This window comes from Peromyscus leucopus, chromosome 1, assembly GCF_004664715.2.
Source record: "Peromyscus leucopus breed LL Stock chromosome 1, UCI_PerLeu_2.1, whole genome shotgun sequence".
NCBI classification, from domain to species: Eukaryota; Metazoa; Chordata; class Mammalia; order Rodentia; family Cricetidae; genus Peromyscus; species Peromyscus leucopus.
The window spans coordinates 94,132,716-94,153,809 of record NC_051063.1 but is presented as its reverse complement, the minus strand read 5'-3'; the positions used below and the strand labels follow the sequence as shown (position 1 = coordinate 94,153,809).

At 46.5% G+C, this 21,094-nt stretch overlaps 1 protein-coding gene across 1 annotated transcript in view; it reads right to left on the bottom strand.

Moving 5' to 3' along the window:
* Irag1 (inositol 1,4,5-triphosphate receptor associated 1) overlaps nucleotides 1–20,753 on the bottom strand; it is a 108,426-nt gene extending 87,673 nt beyond the window's left edge. The window contains exon 1 of the mRNA XM_028875835.2: nucleotides 20,649–20,753. The gene's annotated coding sequence lies outside the window, so the exon portion shown is untranslated. The remainder of the gene's footprint in view (nucleotides 1–20,648) is intronic.
* Nucleotides 20,754–21,094: the final 341 nt, after the last annotated feature.

Below are 21,094 nucleotides of genomic sequence, written 5' to 3'. Positions count from 1 at the left end.
CAGGGTTTCTCTGTGTAGTTTTGGTGCCTGACCTGGATCTCACTCTGTAGACCAGGCTGGCCTCAAACTCACAGAGATCCACCTGGCTCTGCCTCCCAGGTGCTGAGATTAAAGGCATGTGTCGTCACCATCTGGCCTTACCCATTTTCAGTAAATGAACTGGCCAATGTTTGTGGACTCCTCTACAGATTGACATTTTGTTTAGTTTCAGCCACCCATGTGTTCACATTTTCTGAGCAAACCTTGAGGGAAGAGAACTAGAATTTTTCAAAGCAATATGACCAACCACCCATTTGTAAGCTGGGAGTGAAATCGCTCTATCATCTTGGTCAGTAGCCTCCCACCCCAACCTCCCTGGGTTTGGGTTTTCAGAACTGATACAATGGTTTTTAGACTTTCAGCTCCCTGGAGTGCTGGCTAGAGGCCTGGGTCCCCTATCTCCTGGTGACCAAAGGCCTGAGAACAGACAGCATGACAGAGATCCTGCCCCTCCCACACTCCTGTGCTGTGTTCAACATATCACAGCCCTTCCCATCAAGTATGGCAACTCTATTCTGTGGCTCTTTCTTCAGGCTTTAGCATGAAACAGAGCTTTAAAAGATATATATATTGTGGAATAACCCTCTGTAGACTGTGGAAATGTGTTGCTTTCATTGTTAATAGAAAGATGATTGTCTGATAGCTAGGCAGGACTTTGGGGGCAGAGAGAATGCTGGGAAGAAGAAGGGTGGAGTGAGAGGAGGTTACAAGCCAAATGCAGAGGAAGCAGGATGTGTAGAAAATGAGGTAACAATCTATGAGCCACGTGGTAGAACTTAGATAAGAAATAAGGGTTAATTTAAGTTGTAAGAGCTAGTTAGTAACAAGCCTGAGCTATCAGCTGAGCATTTATAATTAATATTAAGTCTCTATGCCGGCAGTCCCAACAAAAACTACACACACACACACACACACAAACACACACACGCAGAACTCTGAACATACAGCTCTCCCCAGAGGCCCAATGGGAAGCTACACACAGACAAAAACAACACCCATTCTTCATCATCCAGGATCAGGTAGCCCACCACTTGTTCAGAAGCAATGTCACCTCCTCCCTCCTCCCTCCTGTAGATATCCCCACGGACTCAAATCCCAAGCCAGCAGCATCTTGATTATCTGAGGGGAAACTGGTCCTCCTGGAGTTTGCACTCACCCTGTGAGTGATTTATAACTTCCTGCTTCCTAAAAGGGCTTACAGCTAGATGTCAATAAAAAAAAACTCAGAGGCTAAGAGAATGTAAAATAACAGCTGACCGGGGATTGGAGAAGAGCGAGACAACTTGAGCTGAAGCGGGAGGGCTCCTGTGCCCCAGGAGCCCCAGTGGAATGCTGAGGCTCTGATGGAGGATCATCAGCAGTGTCTTGTTCTTGCTTATTGAAAGCATCATAGAACAAAGAGCAGTTAACAGTCAGCTCACCCCAAATGGACCCTGAGCCCTAATGGGAGCAAAGCAAGATTTTACAATTCAGCATTTTTCAAGTTCATGCCCAGAAGGACTCCGTGTGCATGTATGCTGCAAGTCACCATGTTGTTTACACATCAGGATCTGGGATGGCCTTTGCTTTGCTTTATTTTTGATTTTATTATTATTATTATTCTTAAAGTGGGGATGGGCTTGTATATAAAGGTAAAAGGAGGTCTTTGTGGAATCCATTCTTTCCTATTTTTATCCACTTAGCCATCTTGCCTATCTGCTTTTTCTTTTTAAATCAGTTTTTAGGGCTTGGGAGATGGCTCAATGCGAAAAGTGTTTGCTGTGTGAGCATGAATATGTGAGTTTGATCTCCAGCACACACGTCTGTCTGTCTGTTTTCTAAAGGCGTGACCACAACTGTAACCAAAGCACTGGAGGGTGGAGACAAGGGTATTGCTGGGGCTTGTTTGGGAGATAGCTTGATGGGTAAAAGTGCTTGCTATGTGAGCATGAATGTGAGTTTGGATTCCCAGCACACACATTTTTAAAAAGCACTCATTTGGACCATCTGCAAAAATGTTCAACATCAAAGATGCTCAACCACTAAGGAAATAGAACTCAGAAAAACAATGCATTATCAACCCACTTGACAAGAGGGAAATAATGCCTGGTACTGGGACCTAGACAACTGCTAGTGAAGTCATGGATCTTGGAGGGGAGCCTACAACCACCACTGTACTAAACCAGCATCACCTCTGACTACATTGTAAACATTTGTCTGTATACCAGCAGATAAGTGTAGTCCTCACCCCTCATTAAAGAAAAACTTCTCTTTGCAACAGACAGAGACCATTACTGAAAACCACAACCAACCAAAGTGCAGAGTTATGGAGTCCAGTCCCATACCACAAAACCATTCCTGCACCTAAGGCTCAGGGGACATTGTGGGAGAAGGAGTGGAAAGACTGTAAGAGCCAGAGGAACGGGGGTTTGCTGTGGGACTGACGTGTCTTCTAGGAGTATCAGAAACTGTACCTATAAAGGCTCACCAACATGACTGCCTAAACACGGGCCAAACAACGATGACACCAGTACACAGGCCAAAGTGGACGGGGGAGATCATGAAGCCTCAACCCGACAGGCAACTAAGAAAGCTGAGAGTGGGAGACTAGTCCTCTCTAGCGAAGAGCATACCTATTAGTTATCCAATGCCAAATATCAGCCTTGAAAACATACACCTCACATACATACACGTGACATTACATGTACTGAGCAGATTGCATTTATGTACTTAGGTATATATTCCCTCATATATATGTATATGTACATATATATGATATATGAGACAATGAATGAAAAAAGGCCATGGATTTGAAAGAGAGCAAGGAAGGGCATATGGGAGAGTCTGGAAGGAGAAAAGGGAAGGGGGGAAACAATATAATTATATTATAATCTCAAAAAAGCAATTTAAAGAATGCCCTATCAGTCAAAACCCATTATGGTAGCAAAAATCACAAAGCCAGATAACAAATTTCACGATGTAGAAAAATTAGAGTACATACATTGTTGCTCGAAATAGTCAGTGGTGAAAACATTTTGGTAGTTCTTTTACAGCAGTGGTTCTCAATCTTTCTAACACTGTGAACTTTAATACAGTTCTTCATGTTTCAGTGACCCCCAACCATAAAATGACTTTGTTGTTACTTCATAACTGTAATTTTGCTACTGTTATGAATTGTAATATAAATATATGATATGCAGAATATCTGATGTGCAAACCTCAAAGGGGTCATGACCCACAGTTTGAAAACGACTGCTTTAGAGTCTAAAGGTTAAACAGAATCACACTGATCTATCGGTTTCACTCTTTGAATTTACCCAGGAGAAAAGAACCTATACCTATACAAAACACATGCACAACACCCACAGCAGCCTTTCCTGCAATAGTGAGAAGGTGGACACACACTACATGCTTATTAATTGATCAATGGCTGAACAAAATATGATATAACCATACAACAGAATACTATTCAGCCTAAAACAACTACATGCTAGACTATGCATGCATCTAGGGGAGGTGGGTAGAGAGATAGTTTAGTGATTAAGTGCACATACAGTTCTTGCAGAGGATCTGAGTTTAGTTCCCTTCATCCACATCAGACAACCCACAACCGTTCATAACTGCAACTCTAGGTAGATCCAACTCTCTCTCTCCTGGCCTTCATAGGTGCTGCACTCAAGTGCACATCGCCCCTCCCACACACATGCATAATTAAAAATAATAAAAATAACAAGTGAAAAGATGAACCTTCAAAACATTATGCTAATGAAAGAAATCAGTCACAAAAGACATCGTATGACTTCATTCATATGAAATTTGAGAATACAAAGTAAACTGTGGCCGCTTAGAGCAGGAGTGGGGGGGGGTAAAAGGAATGAGCAGTGGCTGTTAACATGAAGGGAGTTTCTTGAGGTTGATTAATTAGATTGTGATGATGACTACACACTCTGAACGTATTAAACACAGTGTAGTCATTTGAATCAGCAGGTTATACAGTGCATGGACTACATATTAATAAAGCTGGTTTAAAAGTTAAGAGGAAGAGTGTGCAAGCTGCTGTATATTTTTACCTCTGTGAGAAGTTTCCTCAAACAAAAAGTATGGGCTGGGGCCAAAGTTCAGTGAGAGTGCTTGCCTGCCATGTGCAAGGTCCTCAGTCCCCAGCACTGCAGAACTGAACCAAAATATAAAAGACAGGGGCTGGAGAGATGGCTCAGTGGTTAAGAGCACAGGCTACTCTTCCCAAGAACCCAGGTTCAATTCCCAGCACCCACATGGCAGCTCACAACTGCCTGTAGTGCCTGTTCCAGGGTATGCTCCTACAAACATATATGCAGGCAAAACACCAATGTACATAAAATACAAATAAATAATTTATAAATAAATAATATAAAATAATATAAATATACATATATATAATATATAAAATAAAAGACATGTGGGGGGTGGTGGCGCGCCTTTAATCCCAGCACTTGGGAGGCAGAGCCAGATGGACCTCTGTGAGTTTGAGGCCAGCCTGGTCTACAGAGTGAGATCCAGGACAGGCACCAAAACTACATAGAGAAACCCTGTCTCAGAAAAAGGAAAAAAAGATAAAAGACACTAAGTGAGATGGTATCTAAATCCTTAAGTGTACACAATATAAGAAAAACAGGAGAGAAGTAGCATTCTCTGTTGGGATCGTGTTGGAAGGTGAGAAAGGGAGACTTGGAAAAGACTTGAAAGAAGGAGTACAAGCAGGGCCAGTGCAAGCTGGGATGCAAGTCTAGACAAAAAGGTCGCAGGTGAACACACACACACACACACCATTTCCAAAGTAGGATTTTTTTTTCAGCTCAGGGTATATACTGTTTCTCATGGGATGCACTTGGAATTCTGCCAGCAAAGGCATTCACAAAGATGAGCTTTATGAGCACGGGCACAAATGGGACTGTGTCATGCAGTTCTCATCCTGAAGTCTCTATGAATAAACAGACACAGGATTTACCCCACAGTCAGAGATTCCCAGGCCCGTTTTGTCCTCATCTGTAGGGAAAAAGTAGGGAAACAGGACTGTGAGCTATTCCAAGAGCACTAGGTCATTCCTCTGGAGTTCCAGCTGAGAACTACCCCAGAAGATGTTCTGGCTGCCTCTCTGTGTGTGCCCCCCCCCCCCCGCCAATGTGACCCTCAGGAGATCACCTGTTAGCCTGCCCCATGGCTTAGGCTCTCCTGTTGGTGATGGATGAACTCAGCAGGAAAAGTGGCTGTGACCTGTGAGTTGCACAGCGTTGGCTCCCTGCCAACTCAGCAGAGGTGAGAAGACCAGAGAAGTGTGTGGATGGTTTTTGTTCTGATCTTTCTTCTCCCAAACTCAAGGCTTAGCCAGAGTTCAAGCTGCCCAGTGTACCTGAAATGGCCTTGTCATCTCTCAAGATGGCAGACTGGAGAAGTTGGTGTTGGGTGCTTCCCGCTCTGGGCACCATAGAGAAACAGGAAGCAATCCCAGGAGGGAGAGCATGAACAGATCCTGCAGATTCCAAGCATGTTGCACCAATGCTGGGTGGGGAGCAGCCCTTGAGCTCCTGCAGGGCTCCCTAAATGTCCACCATTTAAAGCAGCAGTAAATGAATGTAGTTCTGCCTCCAAAATTAGTCCTAAATGCATCTAAAATTGCCTTCCATCCTAAGCTGGGCCAGTCCCTTGGGAATGATGTCGCTATTTTTAAAACATCCCTGTTTTCCGATCCAAACTTCCATCCGGGCTACCCTGGGCTTCCCTCCTGCCTGGTCCTGCTCTACCCTGCATTGCCTGAGCTGCCTCCCAAGCAGGAAATTCTCAAGTTGCGTCTTCCACTTGATGTTACTGAGTTGGAGAACTTTAACCTGGCACACGGCTTAGGAGAGCAGAAACAGTTCCTTTGGAAGCTCCTAAAACTTTGGAGGTACAGACAGGAAGATCCGTCCAAGGCCAGGCTTGGCTTCATAGAGAGTCTGAGCCCAGGCTAGGCTCTGTGAGACTCTTAATAAAAATGATGATGGTGATGGTGATGATGATGATGATGATGATAACAATAATAATGACAACAATGAAACAAATCTTGAAAAATGAATCGTTCCTTGGAGAAGTGGCCTGGGTGGGTCTCTGTCACGGAGTTGTGACTCAGTTCCTAAGAATGAAGGCTGGAAAGTAAAACCGCATGCCCACAGGGGCTAGACTTCTCTAATAGACATATTCTGAGAGGTGGGAGGCAGCTCTGATTTGCTTTCTCTATGCGGGTTTGTCTGTCATGGAAACATACAATAGGTAATTTTGTGTCTGGCTTCAATCAACAATGTTTTGAGGCTCATCTGTGTTGTAGCATTTACCAGAACCTAGTTTCTTTTTTTATAGCTGAGAAATATTCCATTGTATAGATACACCACATTTTGTGTGTTTATTTATCAGCTCATAGACGTGTGGGCTGCTTCTGCCTTTTAGCTTTTGGAAATAGCACTGTTATACATATTAATATACCCACTTTTGTTGGAACACCTATTTTCAGTTGTTTTATGTATATGCTTAAAAGTGGAACTTCCAAGCCATGTGACTTAATTCACCACCTCTCATCCTCACCAACAAAAGTAGTCTCTGTTTAGATGACGTCATGAGATGAGAGGCCATGGCTCTTCAGTGGAATTTTATCATGATTTCCCTGTCCTTGTGGCTCCTTGAAAGGGACTGTTTTAATGCCAATCTCTTTCTGCTTGGAATCTTTCCACTGGACAAGGGATTTCCTGTCTACTTCTGAATACACGCAGACAGCAATACTCCCAGGCAGACAGACACTGTTAGGTCTGTCCTACAGATGCAGAAGGGCCTTGGCAAGACCACACGGCTAGGAAGGTCCAGCCAAGACTGACACTCTTCTGTCCGTCTGTCTCTCTGTCCAAAGTCATTTTGAAATAGTTGGCCTTTATTGAATTGGTTCTCAGATCACCATTGTTCAGACACATCCCCTGCTGCATGATGGGTCAGGGCTGGCACAGGCTTCTGCAGACACTCTGCCAGCTGGTGCCTCTTTATTGTTTTTTTTTTTTTTTTAATTTTATTTTGCAGTACTGGAGACAGAATCAAGAGCCCTGGACATGCTAGGCAAGTGCTCTGCCACTAAACTATATCCCTGGCACATTTTCAACATTTTAAGTCAGGATCTCACTAAGTTGCCCAGACAGGCCTTGGATTCACAATCCTCCTGCCTCAGCCTCTCCAGTAACTAAGGTCACAGGCTTACACCACTAGGCTTGGGTGGTATCTCCTTTCTAACCTGCCCTTTCTCCTGGGGCAGATTCTGCCCAGACCGGAGAATAATGTGTACCTTTCCTGGTGCTCCCCTACTTTCTAGAATCCTAGCTGGGTGATCTCTGCTCATCCTTCTACCAAGGTGAGCCTACCACAGCCCACAGCTCAGCCAAAGCTCTGTGGATTTGCTCCCTGGCCTTTTGTTGGCCCCAGGAGTGCCCCTTCCCTTCTCAGGGGACATCAGCTCTTGAGCTAGGGTGTCTTAGTGACCTCCAAACCAATGTGATAGAGTCATGCTAGCCTGTGTACTGGAGACTTCTAGTCCTAGTATTCCACGTTGGCATGGGACCAGGAGATAACAAAATAACAAAAATAAGACAGGCAAGAGATGACAGGATACAGTACCAGCCTTCCTGTCACAAAACTCCTTTCTGAGGTCTGAGGGCAACAGTGTGTTTCCTGGGATCCAGGCAATCTCGGTGTGCCAGGCAACAGATTTGCAGGCTGTTGCCAGGGCCCGGTGAACTTTCAGAGTGTGAAACTGTACATCTGAGGCAGCCCTCAGGATTCTGTAACTGTCCGCCAATTCCAGGTGATAGTCAAGATAACACGGTAACATGGACAGGACTAACTTCTTCATCAGACACGGAAGGACCAGGGTCAAGGACTCACAAAAGTGCTCCAATTACAAAATCAGAAGGAAAAAAAAAATGGACTTTTAGGTCAAAGAACATGTTTCTGTAGATATGTTTATCTTCCCACTAGCCTAGAAAATAACACTTTAAGTGTATTTTTTACGCTCCTTAGCCGAGGATGTCCTTAAACTCCTGATCTTCTTCCCTCTACCTCTGGAGTGCTGGGATTCCAGATGTGGGCCATCATTTCCAGTTTTATGGGATGGAGCACAGGGCTTGTGCATGCTAAGCAAATACTCAACCAACTGAGCTGCATTCCTAGCCTGTAAATATTTTCTGAAGGAGGAAAAGACCCATATAGACAAAAGTACCTGGGGTCCACAAGATGCTAGCAAGAGTCTGGGGGCAGGGCAGGCGGCAGTGAGCTTGGTTGTACCATCTAATGCGTGCCTGAAACTGAACTCTGGAGAACTAACTCGTGAAAAGCTATCCAGGGGTAGGTTCTGTGGTCCTCAGGAGACTATAGGAAACAGTCAAAGCCAGTGCTGTGTGGGTATCTGCTGGCTGCACAGTTCATCTCCTGGGTCTTCCTGGGCTCACCAGTTCTCCACTTCAGGAACTTAAAAGGTGTGCCCAAAGTCTGCTGGACTTCCGAAATTCTGATGTCTATAAGGTTCATCCCCTCCCCAGAACTGAGCTCCAGGGTCTGTGAGAGCACTCTCCTGCTCCCAAAGCCAGGGAGCCTGGAGCAAGTGAACGAACAGCGTGGGGAAAGGGGACCAGGCCCTCACAGCTCTGCTAAGGACGGAAACAAGACCATTGGCTCTGATCTGAGCGGTGGATGTCTAAACTGAAGCATGAATCAAGCGTCTTGTTAACAAAACGACGGGGAAATAGGCATTCCTCCAACAGTAAATGTTTCCTTAAGCACAGCCTGATGCCAGCCCAGCTGTCCCCAGGGTACTGCAGGGCCTTTCAGAGAGTGAGCCTTAACAGCTGGCTCTTAAACACACCTGCAAGGCCCCTCCTTGTCACCCACACGGTGTCTGTCACAATTATTGCCCTGGAATGGCCTCAATCATGCAACTGTCGGGTAGATCCCTGGGCCTTGCAGAGTAAACAGTCTCCAAGTGAGGAACCAAGCCCTTGGAGAAAGGAGCAACGGCTTGTTCGTGGGCACAGTGTGAGCCAGGCTTAGGAGAAGGGATCACCCCTTCTATGTCACCTTCATTTCTTCTCAGGATTGGCACCAGGGGTGGGTATTGACCTTTCACCGTCTTCAAACCTGGGAGGTCTCACTCATCCATTCATTCACTGCCTGCCATGGACCATGGAAAACCTGCCACAGAACTACCCTTTCTTAGTACCTCTACAATGAGCTAACCTTTTTTTTTCTTTCTGTTTCTTATTACAGGTATGAGTATTTTGTCAGCATGTATGTAGATGCACCATGTGTATACAGCGCCCACAAAGGCCAGAAGAGAGTGTTGGATCCCCTAGAATTGGAGCTACAAATGGTTATGAGCTGCTATGTGGGTGCTGGAAACCAAACCTGGATCTTTTCCAAGGGCATCAAGTGCTCTTAACCTCTGAGCCATCTCTCTAGTCCCCTTGAGCAAACCTTTTTGACATCTTACAATTCAACCTGTACTTCCCTCCTGGCCTAGTCAACTCCCAAGTGTGAATTCCACCCTTCCCCCTCATCCTGGCTATTGCTCTCTCTCTCTCTCTCTCTCTCTCTCTCTCTCTCTCTCTCTCTCTCTCTCTCTCTCTCTCTCAGGGTCTTGCTACATAAGCCTGGTTGCTTGGAAATCACTATGTAGCCCAAGCTGGCCTCAAACTCCTAGAGCTCTGCCTGCCTCTGCGTCTCATGTGCTGAGATCAGAACTAGACTTTCTAGCTCTCGATGTGTTGTACGCACTTGGCAACCAAGGGCAATGACCTTGGCACTGACACTTTCCACCTGTGTGATCCTGTCTCAGTTTTCTTAAGTAGAAATAACATTATTAACTACCTCAAAGAGTGACAAAGATATGAAATAGTATAGGTATGCACCGACACAGTATTTAGCTGACATTCAATTAAGCTCACTGTTATAGTAATAATAACAAGCCTTTTGTTGTTATTCTTGTTGTCATCAAATAAAACACATCCCTACAGATTTCATCAAATGGAGCCTTCCTCTCTGAACTCTGAAAAGGTGCTTTGTGTGCATATATGAGTTTGGTGCCTTCCAAACTGCAAGAATACTGATCTAGGGACAACTTGCCCAGCATTTCTGGGTCTAAGACATGAAATCTTCGAGGGCCAACACCTCCATACCTGTTTTCCCTGGGTCCAGCAGAAGTAAGAAGTAGTCTGCCCCTGAGTCAGGGAACGTCCTGGAATGCCATATCTGTCTGTATCTGCTGGCCATACAGGGACAAGAGCAAGGAAATAAGGCTGCCCTCCAATGGACTAAAGGTGAAATTCCCACATGTGATGGATGTCATTCTCTGTGATGTGCTGGGGGCTGGGTGGGGAAACTTGACAGGTGAGACCCAAAGGCCAAACCAAGTTAGCAAGTCAAAACCTCTTTTGAAGACACCTGCAGTTTCAGCAGTTTCCCCTTTTTGAGGAAAGCCTGCAGGTAAGACAGAGCTTCTCAGCTTCCCAGTGCTCCAACGCTTTGACACAGTTCCTCATGTGGTGGCCACCCCCAACCATAAAATTGTTTTGTTGCTGCTTCATAACTGTAATTTTGCTACTGTTGTGAATTGTAATGAAAATAGCTGATATGCAGGATATCTGATATGGGGCTCGTCTGAAAGGATCATCCGACCCCCAAGAGGTCTCGACCCACAGGTTGAAAACTGATAATCTAAGCGCTGATTCTCCATAGCTGCATCTGTGTCCCATGATCCTGAACACTGACTGTTGCTGCTGAACTCATGCTGGATCATTCAAGATCTTCTGAAAACTTAGAGAGTAGGAATCACTGGAGCCTGGTCAGGCTGGGCCTGTGCCCTAAAGAAATGGCCCTCCTAGTACAGTTGGCTCATCCATGGAATATAAGACATGCCAGAACTTAGGGTGCATGCAAGTAATCCCAGCATTTGGGTGATTAGACAAGAGGATCATGAGTTCAAGGCCAGCCTGGGCTACATAGCAAGATCTTGTCTCCAAAAATAAAAAAAACAAAAAAAGAAATACAAGACAGCCTGACAGAACACAGGGAAAACCTTGGAAATTGTTTTCTATTTTTACTTTAAAAAATAGAAACAAATAAATGTCCTTAATATTTCATAAGTATTTCCCAGTGGTGACATTATGCATCCATATGTTGGAAGGTCACTGTCATGACCACCACAATGTCTATCTCTATAACAGTTGTTCTTGATTGTCAACTTGATTGGGTTAAGAAACACCTAGGGCATTGGTGAGGCATGCCTATGGGAATGCCTATGAGGGCATTTCCAGAGAGAAGCCCACTCCAAATGTGGGCAGCACCACCCTATGGGCTGGGTCCTGGACTGAATAAATAGAAAAAAGGAGAATGCCAACTGAACACCAGAATCCCTTTCTCTGCTTCCTGGTCTGCCCAGATGTGAGCAAGCAGCTCCTGCTCCTGCTGCCACAGCCCCAAGCTGCTCCTGTGGCCATGTTTTCCCATCGTGATGGACTATATCCTCAAACTGGGCATCTGAACTCAAGTCTTCTCACTTTTACAGCAAGCACTTTACCCTCTGAGCCCCTGCATGTGTAAAAAACGGCTTCACATGTGCAATGGTTTAGATAAAGCATTCCATTTCCTCTTCATAATGACCCTTTGAGTAGCCCTGCTGACATAATTATGTGGGGGAGACACAGAGAGGTTAAGCTTTTTGTCCAAGGGCACAAGACAACTTGTGAAGATGGGATTTGGTCTCGGATCACTTGCTACTTTTGACAGTCTCTGTTGACTGTGGAAACTTCTATGGGCAAAATCCTTGATGAACCATAGATGGTGGCTCAAGATTCACAGTGCAGGACTTGGCATTTCTTGCCAGCAGAAAGCTCACGATATTAGACTTACATTTTCTTTCCAAATAGAGGAAGGGGCTTGTTCATGGGGAAGATTATGAGATCTTAGAAAGATTGTCACATATTGAAAAAGACAAGGGGAGGGACAGAGTAGAGCAGGCCTGAGATGGGGACACAGGTACTCTTGATTCATGCTCCAAGAGTCAGGGCCTCTGTTCTGAGCAACTGCACTGAGGCCTTCTGGGACCAGTTCATGAAGGAGTAGGAATGGAAGGCTCAACATCCTCCCCTGCCCTGAGTCCCAATGTGTAAGTTGCAGAGAGACACAAGTTGGAGACTTGGGAGTGTGAAGTTTGCTTGATTGACCTTGTCACTGGTAGCTAAGTTGGTGGCTCACATGTGTAATCCCAGCACTTGAGATGCTGAGGCAGAAGGGTCACTACAAGTTCCAGGTTAGCCTGGGCTACACAGTGAGCAGTAGACCAGCCTAGCTGCATAGCAAGACCCCATTTCAAAGAAACAAAGACTAGTTACTAGTTTTGTGATCCTGACTTAGTGACCTAGCCTTCCTGAGTCAGTCAGCTCCTAACTATCACCCTTAGATGGTGTCTTAGTTACTTTTCTGTTGCTGTGATAAGACACCATGACCAAGACAACTTATAAAAGGAAGAGTTTGGAGCCAGGGAGATGGTGCAGAGGGTACACAGTGCACACAAGCAAGCACTCCCACTTGAGTACATTCACACACACACACACACACACACACACACACACAGAGGAAAATAAATAAATAAGTAGATATATAGATAGATAAATAGATGGAAGAGTTTGCTTGGGGTCTATGATGTCAGAGTTAGCATCCATGGCCATCATGGGGAGCATGGCAGCAGGGAGGCGGACATAGCACTGGGGCAGTAGCTGAAAGCTCACACCTTGAGACACAATTGCGAGGCAGAGAAAGAGACTCTGAAAGGCAATGTGGTCTTTCTGAAACCTTAAAGCTCACCCCAGTGACACCCCCGTCCCAACAAGGCCATACCTCCTAATCCTTCCCAATCAGTTCCACCAACTGGGACCAAGCATTCAAATATATGAGCTTATAAAGGCCATTCTCATTCAAACCACCACAGATGGCTAATATATGAATTTAATGAGGTATTAGTTACATCAGGTGTGACATATACATCCTGCTCAAAATGGCAGCTCAGAAGTCACCCAAAAGAAGAAGGTAAAGAAAACATTTAATTCCTGCCTGGAATTGCCTACATAGAACTTAGATTGTAGGGGGGGAAATTAAGGGTTGGAAAGACAGCCTAGTTGGGTTGAGTAAGGTCCTGAATAAAGACTTAAGTTCAGATGTCCCTATCTGTGAGAGATCCTTTCTCAAAAAATAAGGTGGAGAGTGATAAAAGACATGTGATATTGACCTCTGGCCTCCACACTCAGATGTACACGTGTTCAAGAGTACATACACAAGCACACATCACATACATACATACATACATACATACATACATACATACAAAAATCAGTCCAAATCCTTCCCGTTGGAGCAAGTCTTATACAGGAACAGCTTATATTATATAAGTCCTCTACCAGCATATCTGAAAGAAAGAATTCAAACATCCTGTGAGTGGAAAGAACAGGAGCTGAGGCCTCACTATCATGTGACTGTTGACTGTTAACCACAGGGTCTCTCGCCAAGGCATGCACCCATCTCTTGAGGCTCATGTCTCTTGAAAGGTACCAGCCAGACACTCACTGTGTTGCATGAGAGATGATAGTACCAGCTGGCTCCACCGAGGGCAGGTCTCTACTAGAGCTCAGAGGCATGCTCTGGTGGACAGCTCAGGCCCTCCCCCTGATCTTTCTCTATGGAATTAGTGCTAGCTCCTCCAGCTCTGAGGTTTAAAGGGGCCTGACTCCCCTATGGGTGTGGTGATTTGGATAAGAATGGTCCCCATAGGTTCGTATATTTGAATGCTTAGTCATCAGGGAGTGGCACTATTTGAAAGGATTAGAAGGATTGGAGGTGTGGCCTTGTCCGAGTAGGTGTGGTCTTGTTGGAGGAAGTATGTCACTGGAGGTGGGCTTTGTGGTTTCAAAAGCCCAAGGCAGACCCCCCCCCTCTGCTTGTGGATCAGGATGTAGCTCTCAGCGACTTCTCCAGCACCACTCCTGCCTGCCACCATGTTCTCTGCCATGATGATAATGGACTAAGCCTCTGAAATTGTAAGCAAGCTCCCAGTAAAAAGCTTTCTTCTATATTTGTACGAGTTGCCTTGGTCATAGTGTCTCTTCACAACAATAGTACAGTGACTAAGACATGGGTCAGGGGTCAGTCTGCTCAAGGTACTATTAGAAAGCCTCTGGCCTCCATATAATTCCTTCTCCCATAGGAGCTTTACCTACCATATCAGGGAGATTAGCCTCTGAATCCCAATAGGCTTTAGGGAGTAAAGGAAGAAGGTATCCCTCATGGGGCCTTCTGAAGACTCTACCAGGGGTCAAAGGTAGTCCTCTGGACAATGAGTCTGCTGCTGGCCTTGAACTGTCTACACAAGTGAGAACAGGATACAGGGTTATGTATAGTCGGAGCCTCAGACTGAGAGCAGGAGTCTTCTTTCTTTGACTTCTGGAGAGGAACAGATGGTGGCTGAACACAAACAATAGGCTGAGGGACCAACTTCACAGATTAGACACTGTCCATACTGCAGGTGGGGAAACTGAGGCTACTGCACTCAATGCAGTTCCAGATCTATGTCTGGTCAGTGAGATTGCCGCATGTTCAGCCCGGAGCACCATGCTGCCCTCTGCACAAAGTGCCATCTCTCCATGTGACCATGAGGGCAGAGCTGGTTAACACAGAACCACTTCTCCACAGAGGCTCAGTGTGCACCTGACCACACCTGTACAACAGGTCTATGCTGTGTGTCTTTAGCTTGCTGCTATAGAGCCCGGAGCTTCTGGAAGCATCTGCTGTTTCAGTGAGTTGGCAGGAGAACTGACTGTGGCCTGTGTGTCTGTTCCCAGGGCAGCCGCTCTGGGACTGCATCTCACTTCTACAGCAGGCTGTGAACAGTGTGCATGCTCATCGTCACGGGGTTGAGCTCCCCCAACACTACTAGCACTGTTCCCCGCTATTCCACAAGCTATTGGCTAGTTGGATCCTTTGCACACGACTCTGGTCACCTTGGCCATGCCTATACATCTATTCACTTAGTATTCTTTCATTTATAAGCGATGAAAGGTTGGAATCTGGGCCCTACCACTTACTAACTTTATGTTGTTGGGCAAGGCCCTTACCCTCCCCTCTCTGTGCCTCATCTGTATACGGAAGACAATGATGGCAACTGCCTGGAAGAGTTGCCATGACAGCTTCACGAGCCACTGCTGGTGAAGCTCTGACTATCACCCAGCACACAACAGGCATTTGGTGCATGCCAGCAACCACTGTTGCATTTATTTAAAGGGGAAACGCTATGTCCTATCTAAAGTGATAAAAGTCAGTACCAGTTAACACAAACAGAGAGCTATAAATGCAATGAAAACAGTTATTGCATTCCAGCTATTGCTTACCAAAGGTTCCACGCCAAGACCTGCTCTCTTTTTCCCAAGAAGAGAGACAAGGAAGCATAAGAAAGCTGTCGAAGGCACACTGGGCTCACACAGTATGACCACTCCCCAATCTGCCCAGGCCTACCTGTTCTTAGCAACTCTCTTCCCAGACCCTGGACTTCAAACACAGAATCCCTCCTTGGTACAAAAGACCATGAGGATCTTGAAATAGTGTTCTGACCTTGTGATTGTCTGTGCTTAAGGCTGCCCAGCACCCCACTGACAGACACCTTGCAGACCGGGCCTGCACTTCAGGCCACACAGCACATATCTGCCTCTGAGAACTGAGTTCCCAAACATGTGGGAAAGCCATCATGCTATGTGTGTCCCTCAGATAAGCCTCTAGGGAAATCCACACCACAAACACCACTAACAGGAAGGCTGATTAAACTTCCACAGCTAACATGACTCTGCACGGCGAATCCATTGCAAAGCCACTGTGCTTGAAGAATCGCGAACAATGCAGAGAAAAGATCACAGTGGAATGCGCAGCTTAAAAAAAATCGGACTACAAAGCCATTCGAGGTCTTAGTTTCGTAAAAACATAGAACAATGTGAAGACCCTCCAGGGCTGGGATATGGCTCAGTTGGTAAGCTGCTTGCCTAGTGTTCTAGTTTGCTTTCTGGGATAAACCCATGACCAAAAGCAACTTGGGGAGAGAGAAGCCAAGGCGGGAACTCAAGTCAAGAGCTTGAAGCAGAAACCACAGAGGAATGTTGCTTACTGGCCTGCTTCCTGTGGCTTTGCTCAGCTACCTTTCTTATCCAGCCCAGGCCCGCTCACCCAGGGATGGAACAGCCCACCCTGGGCCCTTCCACACAATCAGCAATTAAGAAAATGCCCCACAGACATGCCCACAGCCCACTCTGGTGGAGGCAATTCCTCAGTTGAGATTCTTCCTCCCAGGGATTCTTAGGTTGTGTTGACAAATATAACTATGGCACCCAGAACACATGAAGCTCTGCGTCTGATAAGCTGCAGCACATATACTTGAGAGCAGTGGTGGGTACTGAGGAATAAGATCAGAAGTTCAAGGCCATCTTCAGCTACTTGTTGAGTTCGAGGCCAATCTGGGCTATCTAAGACCTTGTCTCAAAAACAGGAAAAGGGAGGAGAGGAGAAGGGTGGAGAAAAGCTTACAGATGTACCTCCTGAAACATGCCTAATCTCATATGATCTCAGAAGCTAAGAAGGGTCTGGCCTGGTCAGTCCCTGAATGGTAAAAATGTAAGTAAGAAATATACCATCATAGTAGCAATAATTAGCTCTGAATGATGAGATTCTGAAGTGGTTCTTCTCTTTATAATTACTTCTGAATTTCTTTTTTATTCTAATTTCTGTATTCCCTAAGAAAGTTTAGCAGAAGCATAAACTACTGTTAATACCAGAAAATAATTGAATAAAAATTATAAATAAAGGAAAATAAGAAGAAGTAAAACTTTAATTATATTATTTAACCATGTTGCTATTGAGAAGACATTTGGCTAAATTCAAGATTGATTTGACAATTTCACACACACACACACACACACACACACACACACACACACACACACTGAATTGTGATCATATTCACCCTCAATACTCTCTCTTATCTCCCTCCCACTCCTGCTCCCCCTTCTCCATTAGTCTGCTAATGGACACTCTTCTGCTGTGTCTTATTTCTATTTATTTTTTAACCACTGAGTTAACTAGGGTTGTCTGTGTAAGCATGGGTAGGGGGTAGTACTAGAATACAGGCAACTTAGCGGCTACACTGATGAAAATAAATGGCACCAAGACAACCATTAACTAACTGCCAACAGCTCCTGGGGAAGGATGGCACTTGTGAGACCCTCCCTAATCCATGATGGATCGTTGAAGGATCCAATCTTGTGCCTAAGGCCAGTCCTAGCAGTTTTTTTATATCTGTCACTGGCTGGGGAAGCTTTTCTGTCTGGTTCTCACTTGCTTTCTACTCCCCTAGAGAAATCCCTAGCAGGGTAGGCAAGGTTTGCTCAAGGTCACAGACAAGAGTTACCTCTGCTCAGGTGCCAGGTCCAAAGGTCCACCATGTGAGGTTGACGAAGGCTGTCACCTGAACCCCTAAGTCCACAGGGCTGGTATAATGGCCCCTTTTCCTTTCTCTTTGATTTCCCTGTTTGGATAGCAGCACTCAATAACTAGCCCTGGGACCTGAGTTACTAACTACTGGCAGAGTGACAGCTACTGCAGAAGTTCTCCGATCCTAGAGAGAACCAGCCTGCACTAGAGAGAGAACAGCTGCACTAGAGAACCAGCCTGCACTAGAGAGAGAACCAGCCTGCACTAGAGAGAGAACCAGCCTGCACTAGAGAACCAGCCTGCACTAGAGAGAGAAAGAAAAGAAAAGAAAGAACCAGCCTGCACTAGAGAGAGAACCAGCCTGCACTAGAGAGAGAACCAGCCTGCACTAGAGAGAGAACCAGCCTGCACTAGAGAGAGAACCAGCCTGCACTAGAGAGAGAACCAGCCTAAAAAAAAAAAAAAAAAAAAAAAAAAAAAAAAAAAAAAAAAAAAAAAAAAAAAAGCTGCACTAGAGAGAGAAAGCCTGCACTAGAGAGAGAACCAGCCTGCACTAGAGAGAGAACCAGCCTGCACTAGAGAGAGAACCAGCCTGCACTAGAGAGAGAACCAGCCTGCACTAGAGAGAGAAAGCACAAGAGAGAACAGCTGCATAAGAGAGAACAGCTGCACTAAGAGAGAACCAGCCTGCACTACAGAGAGAACAGCATAAAAGAAAAGAAAAAAAAAAGCCTGCACTACAGAGAGAACCAGCCTGCACTAGAACCCACCCCCTCATCACGAGTATCAGCTGTGCGCCTCTAAGCTCCAACATCCTGAGTTATAGCACAAGTACTGACGTGAGAACGCACCTGGACTAGGTCTGAGCACACAGTAGGAACTCAGGTAGTACCTTTTACTTCTCCTTTTCCCTTGCACTTACTACACCAGAACTCGGTTCTCCATCTCCCTGCCCTGACTCAGGTAACTCCCTAAGGTGCAGGGAGCAGAGTTATTGTCTCTCCACCTGGACCCTGGGCATTAAACAGACTGTCAAGCTACATTGAAGATGGCTGTGGAGCAACCCAGTGGCCCTGTGGGGCTGCTCAATTGACAAAGCAAAGAGAGGGAGATAGCCAGAGCATCCTCATTCAGCATCCTTCAAGCCAGACAAGATCTGCCCATCAGAAGCATGTGCTCAATAAACCTGAGTGCTGTTTAACCAGGACAAACCTTAGGAGTGTTGTATCTGTTTGTTCATTCAAAAATGATGGACTCTGAACACTCAGTAGTCTCATTCTGGTGTGGAGCACATAGTGTTGAATTCTGGCTCACAAACTTCAGTCTCCCAACTGCTGGAGCCCATTTATCATATAAACAATCCAGTTTCCTCTCAAGAACTCCCAGAATGCTTTATCCCCAAACTAAGAGCCCTGGGCCTATTGGGAATTGGGAATCACATGGTTTTTACTCAACCTACCTAAGATACTGGGTCATTTGGCGGCACTAGATGCCTTCTAGCCCTAGAGCCCCTACCTGTAAAGCTGAGGTTCAGACATATGTCCTAGCAATGCTGTGGGGTCATGTGACACTTCACATCACAGCCCCAGATGAGCATGAGGGTTTATGCTCCTCCTACTGTCCTCTCAAGAAACAAGACCAGCAGAGGAGAATGGGGGCCTGGGTGTGTGTGTCGGGGGCAGAGTCAAGAGCAGAAGCTCTAGAGATAGTCAACTGGGGTTAAATCAGCTGTGCAACTTCTCTGTGGCTCAGAAAATACATTTACAGGCAGCATCTTGTTCATGTTGTGGCAATTAGCAGTTTTCCTTCCCAGAGGGTCATAAAGGGCGCATGGAAATGACTCACCACCACGCATATGGGAGGAGACACAGGCTTGAATACAAACAGCCACCTCCAACACAAGTACACACATGCCACGGAATTATGAACCAAACGTAACAATGACAACCATTTTGTCGCTTAGTCGAAAACCAGAAGCCAGTATTGGAGGCACTCACAGTTGTCACGAGGGAACCCATGCAGACCGGCTTTCAAATCCTAGCTCTGACCCTTCTTCTGTGCCTTAGGCAAGTCATGGAACCGAGGAGGAGGAGGTAGCTGCACAGACCCCACTGGCTTGTGTCACCTCTTTAGGGGGAGGCCTTTCCAGCCAGGTCCTGCCTCCCTTGTGCTCCAGCCTGGCAGCTCTGGCCCCTTCCTCCTCCTCCATGCAGAACGAAGCTCAGCCAAGCACAGGGCTGCCTCACTTCCTCTGCCACCCCAAAGCTGCCTGAAGAGTGTTAGAGAGCAGCAGCTGTCACTTGTGGAGGCAGGAGCGCCAGCCAGGGGTCCCAGGCCATGCTCCTGTTTATGCAGACTGTGAGGCCTCTCAGCTTTTACAACTGTTTACTGCGCAGAAGGAAGCCGGCAGCTGGGCCTCTCGTGGGCCTTGCCCTGCTACCTTCCCTTTGGGAAAGCCTGTCTGAGTGCCACTCACGCTGGGAACAGCCTCCAGTGACCTCTGGAGGGGCACAGGCTGGAACACAGGCACACACACACACACACACACACACACACACACACACACACACTCACCATGAAAGGGTGCAGGGTATGGTGGGCTAGGGGACAGGTACAAAAAAAGAGATTGGTTCAGAGATGGGAACAGGAGCTGTGGACAGAGCACAGGTCGGGAAGGTCAGGCATAGAGATGGAGCGAGTCAAGGATGGAGATGGCTAGACCAACAGCAGTTCACACACGCAGACCCCAGGGAGAAGAAAGCAGAGGCACCGGAAGTCCCGGGGAAGCAAGCCCACCCTGTCCATCCTGCACAGCTCCGGCATTACTCTACGGCCACAAAGGATCCCGCAGGAAAGCCAGGGCTGAGGGTCTCCGTGAGAAGTCACATCTTCACCCCAACCTGCACATGCTTTCCAGAAGCAAGCAGAAGAGGCAGGATTTAGTGAGGACTGAGAGTTTCGTTTCTTATTTAAAACTTGAGACAGCAACAATAAAAATACTCGGCTAAAATAGCACCCAACCATGCCACTTCCCCTGCAGCTTCAAGTGCCCCCATCCCAGCACCCTGTACCTTTAAGGAGGAGAAGGCGCCTCTCTGCTTCCCTCGGGCTGAAGAGGCAGGTTATTCTAGGCAATAGCGATGACTTACCTAAAACTGAGTTATTCCCCTTTCCTCCCTGGCCAGCCTCTCTTCACTCTGGGGAGCTTTTACCATTTAAGGTCAATGTTACATCTGGCTCCAGAGCTCCAAGCTGAAAAGCTCTGGCTGCAGAGCCCCGGCTGCCTGCCTCCTCCTCAGAGAGGGGCTGGGATGAGGGGCTGGGATGAGGGGCTGGGACTGGGAACCAGAGTTCCACTAGGCCCCCCGGCAGCCTGGCTCTGGGGATAAAGGCAGGAGAAGCCTCCCAGCCAGCCTCAGGGTTCAAGGAAGTTTGGGCCTGAGTGGTAGCCCCTCATCCTGGGCTCTTGCAGGGGCACCCCCGTAGCCCATGGCAGTGCCTGGGGGGGGGGGCAGTT